Genomic DNA, 5805 nt, shown 5'->3' with positions numbered 1-5805 from the left:
AATACATAACTTATCACTTTGCATGCAAGATACTAGGAAAGAATTGTTATAGTTAGAATTATCAAGTTATGAACCTGTGGGGAACACGTAAACCCTAGTTACTTTGATTAATTGATTAAAATCCAACATTCAAAGCTGTTAAGTGTCTCTTTCAATTGCGTTATTTATTTTCACTCATTTAGAATTATAAACCCCCCTTTTATTGTTTTTACTTTCCAAGGAAGTTATTGACCAAACAATAGTAGTAACAAGTTGAAGTTAAGTCTAGACTATTTTCCTTGTGGGAACGATCCCAACCTCACTAGTTGGGTTATTTACTTGACACGACCGCTTTACTTCTTATTTGAGAAGTAAGTTTGAGCGTATCAATACTCTCTCAAATTAAGGAAACTGAAAATGTCTTTTCCAATGAACTACCAACATCACAAAGCAAACTGTGATCTCAAATCAAGACCACTGAAACACAAGAAATGCAGTAGNCTATTACTATAATTTAGTTGATATTTTCTTGATTTTACTTTGTTTTATTGTTTTTGATTTTTTTTCAGAACTATCNTCCTAGATAATGAAGCAATGGCAGGCTACAATATGTAATATAGTGTTTTGCACCATATTATCCAAAACAGTAAATACAAACATATAATGTTCATACAAGTAATACCACTAGTAACAAACTGTGTCAAAATTGGACTAACTCCTAGAGTAGAAAAATTATTTCTTTGAGAATTCTAAAGTATTCATGTATTTAAGGTCAAAACCAAATATTTTTGGAATTATGAATTCAGAAAATGCATCCAGTTGGATAGATGGTAGTCAACCCATATCCCTGCCTGACATCCATAGCTTTTCACACTTACCTCATCTATCAAAAGGTGCAATGTGATAATATAGATTAAAAAGCACACCCAAAATAGCTAAATGAAAAAAAGAAAAAAAATATCAATCAACTGGCTGATTTAGCTTTGAACATACACTTGAACTAACTGCCAAACATGCATCATTATATGCAAGAACGATAACAAGCACTATTCAACAGTTCTCTAGCTCACTAAGAATCAGTAAACCATAACAAGCAATCGAAAAGTACCATGCATTTAGCCTAGAATTTCCATGTTTATAAATGCATACTACCACATAAACTTCCAGCGGTTTCTCTTTACGATTATTACCAGTTCACTGTCGAGTAGAGAATCATTTATAATCTAAAACAAACTATTCAAAGACTTACTAGAGAGATTAATGATCAAATTCTCTACAACGCACAACACTCTTGTTCTCACAAATAAGGAAAATTAATAGGTAACGAGATTTACCTCCCTCGAAGCGAGAACTCGGGACAGAGACAAAACCAGGAGCGACTTCAAACTGTAGAGTTCAGTGTTCTGCCTCTAATGCCCACTGTCTGGAAATAAAAAGAAACAATAAGAATATAAATAACAAACATCCAAATAAAAAAATATTCAGCTATGCGTACAGGTTCCTTAGTAATTTAATAATCAAACAAGAAGCCAACAGAAATTACTTGACCAAACATCAATTAGGCGTACAAAGAAAGGCAATAGAATACTTAAACATCGAAGCAATCTAATCTTCAATTACAAATAATAGATATCTTAAACTGTTTATAGCAAAAAAACCAATTAAATTATAAAACACGGAATACTTAAACATTGAAGCGATCTAATCTTCAATTCCAAATATTGGATATCTTAAACTGTTTGTAGCAAAAAAACAATTAAATTACAAAACAGTAAGCCTCCACTATATGGTCATCACAAAAATAATGAAAGTCGTGGTGTGTCATCTTCAAACTCTTCTTCAAACTCATCTTCAAGCTCATCTTCAGACTTATCTCCATACTCATTTTCAGAGTCGTATTCAAACTCATCTTCAAACTCATCTACAGGATCATCTTCAAGATCCTCTTCAGACCCAACTTCAAGTTGTTGATTAAGAATTTATTCTGAAGGCACATCAATAATTGTTTCTGGCACATCAGTCCTTGTTAACAACACTTCAACATTATCTTTTGGTATAGATGGTCCCATCAAATGTTCAGATGGCTCGTTGTCATAACTTTATGGGAGATTAGATTCAACTTCTTCACCCATGTTAAACAAATCTCTCGGAACAGTCTTCATAACATAATGTTTATCTTGATCATATGGATCTTGCACATAAAAGCATTGGTGTACTTGAGATACAAGCACAAAAGGCTTTTTATGAGAGCATCTCTTGTTAAAATAGACATAAGTAAGGCCATAAGCATCATTTTCAACCTCATACCAATCTCACTTAAATAGAACAACCTTAAAATGACCATAATACTCTAATTCAATAATATCAACTATTCTTCCATAATAAGTCAAATCTGTAGCAGTCGGATTTTTATCCTTTGAGCTTGCAAAGCTTGTAGTTGAGGCAACTACTATAACACCACTATTTTGTATTTTACGCCTTGAATCACGCTTCCTAACATGAAACCTATATCCATTTATTAGATACCCAGAATATCTTTTTGCAACAGAATTTGGTCCTCTAGACAATTGTTTTAGCAAATCAGGCACATCATCTTGCAAAACACGAGTTTCAAACAATTGAGAGAAGTTTTGACAATGATTCTTGGCCTTGCTCCATTTAGATCTTCGTGGCTCATTATTAACCTCTTGCTCATGCTCTCTACACAACATGCATTTTTTGTTAAAATTATAACTAAAGTAAGTTAAAAAAACTAATAATACAAAAAGAATACTATATTCAAATTAAGGTACCTAATATATTCTTGAACCTCGTCACAATTTCCCAATAAGTATGCATGTGCCTAACTTAGTGACTTGTCATCTAAAATGATTGGATCAGTCTTCTTTTCTCCTAAAGGAACTTCTTTTTTTAGGAAACAAACTCAGTTTCTGCATCATTTGAGTTACATTCATCATTATTTTGGGCTCTTCTGTTAAATCTGGTAAGCACACCCCTATGCAGATATTTAGAGAATAAATTCATACAATCTATTCCCACTCGTGTCTCTGCTATGCAACCTTCTAGATAACGTCTATTGCGGATGTATGATTTGAATGTATCCATTTCTCTTTCGTGGAATACATCCATTGATTTTGAACAGGACCTCCTAATCTCATTTCATTTGCCAAATGAATAGGCAAATGAATCATTATATCAAAAAATGAAGGAGGAAAAACTCGTTCCAACTGATTTATTGTTTCTATGATCTCCACTTCTAAGCAATCCAGTTCCTCCAATGTGATAATTTTTTGACACAAGAAACAATAGAAGGAACTAAGACGAACCAAAGGAATATCCACATGATCAGGAAAAATGCTTTTGAGTTGGTATTGGAAGCAAGTAATGTAACATGAAATGAGCATCATGGGTTTTGTAATTAGAAATTTTCTTTCATCCATGTGCACACACCTAGATATATTGGAGGCACTACCATCAGGTAGATTGGTTGTCTTTAAAACTTCACAAAAAATTGATTTCTCTCCATTTGTCATTGAGAAGCACGCTTTTGAAAACTTGTTCTCTTACTGTCTTCAGTATCTTTTGGATAAAGGTTCTTTCTGATTCCCATATCCTTCAAATCATGTCAGGCTTTTGCATAATCCTTGGTTTTGCCAGAAATATCCAAAAGAGTTCCAAGTATGCTATCAACGATGTTCTTCTCTATTTGCATTACATCAAGGTTATGACGTAACAAATTGTGCCTCCATTAAGGTAATTCAAAAAAAATTGACCAATTTTTCCATGGGCCATCATTTGATCTCTTTCTCTTCTTTCCAAACACATTTTTAACATCATGTAAGCTATCAAACACATCAGTTCCCTTTAAAAAGGATGGAGGAGGCCTGAATTCAGTTTTACCATTGAAAGATCTTTTGTTAGATCGCCATGGATGATCCATGGGTAGAAAAACACGATGATCCATATAACACATTTTCCGACTATGTTTAAGATAGCGAGAATTAGTGTTATAGTTACAACAAGGGCAAGCAAACTTTCCTTTTGTACTCCAACCATATAACATAGCATATGCAGGAAAGTCATTGATAGTCTACATAAAGGTTGCCCGCATTTGAAAAGTTTGATTTCTTGAAGCATCATATGTTTCAACCCCAAAATCCCACAATAATTTAACTCATCTATCAATGGTTGTAAGTAAATATCAATGTCATTTCCAGGTGATTGCGGCCCAGGTATAAGTAAACAAAGTATAGAATATTCAGATTTCATGCACATCCAAGGCGGCAAATTATACACCATCAACATAACTGGCCATGTGCTATGTGATATACTCATGGTTCAAAATGGATTGAACCCATCACTTGACAAACCAAGTCCCACATTGCGACAATCTAGTGCAAAATCTGGATGCAACCTATCAAAATCTTTCCATGCTAGACCATCAGTTGGATGCCTTAACTTTCCAACTTTGGAACGCTCCTCCTCATGCCACCTCAAATAATCTGCCATCTTTGAGCACATAAACAACCTTTTGAGTCTAGGAATTAACGTAAAGTATCTCAAAGTCTTTGCTGAAACTCGATGTTGTTTTTTCAAAGTCTCAAGCTCACTATCAACTTCAGGAGAATTAATACATTGTGAAGCTCCACAAGTATGATAAAATTCATCATCCTTATGATCATTCCTGAATAACATGCAGTCATTGGGACATCCATCAATTTTCTCATAATCAAGACCAAGATTCTTAACCATAGACTTTGTTTTATTATAAGATGGAGGAATATTCAACTCGAGAATCGCCTCTTTTAATAACTCTAAAAGAGAAGTGAATGACTCATTGCTCCATCCATGTATACACTTCAACAAATATAAATGAAGTGTGAATGATAATTTAGAGAATCCTGTAGTACAACCAGGATATAATTCTTGGCTTGCCTCTTCAACTAAGTTATAGAATTTCTTGGCATCTTCATTTGGACCATCATAAAATCCTTGATCCTATGCAACATATCTAAATTGATCATTCAACAACCCATCAATATCATCATGCGACCAATCCATATCATCGTCAGCATTAAAATTGATATCCCATTCCCCGTTATTGGTCCATCTAGTATAGCCTTAAACAAATCCATAGGCTATAAGATGATCATACACTACATTCCTTCGAGTCTAACGAATATTACAATATTTTGCCCATGGACACTGAATCTCCTCTCCTTGAGGATCTCCATGAGAGTAAGCAAAATCTAGGAATGATTCAACACCATCAGTATACTCTTTGCTATACCTTGCTAACTTCATCCAATCCTTGGATGGGATATTTGAATTCCTAGAAGAAGTTATCAATATTTAATCTTTCAGTGACAATCATTAAATCATTTACTACTTCACAAATAAATTATAAAGTTCAAGAGTAAGTTATCATGAATCAGGCTTTATGAGATGATAAAAGTTTCTTACCTAGTCATGGTACTTGTTCTAGTCGAAATCAAACCTTGAATCCTCCCCAAAGTTTTTGAATATTGATTACACTACCAAGGAAAAATAAGTAAAATTGATAGGATAGACAGAATTAAGAAAGAAATTAAATTAATAGGATAGACTAAATTAAATGAACTAATCAAGATTAAGAAATTCTATTGAGAAGAAGGTTCAAGTTATTTAGCTAGCTCCTCTCACAATTTATTCTTGATCTTGTCCGAATTCTGAACTTTTTTATCAGGGAATGACTTAGGTTAAGGATATGGCTAAGTTTACAGGTAGTCTCATATTCTCCTCTATAGTTTCTAGTCTTTAAGTGTCAAAATTAAACGATTATGGCTG

The sequence above is a fragment of the Solanum pennellii genome, chromosome 6 (assembly GCF_001406875.1).
Source record: "Solanum pennellii chromosome 6, SPENNV200".
NCBI classification, from domain to species: Eukaryota; Viridiplantae; Streptophyta; class Magnoliopsida; order Solanales; family Solanaceae; genus Solanum; species Solanum pennellii.
Note: the sequence above shows the minus strand (reverse complement) of the source record.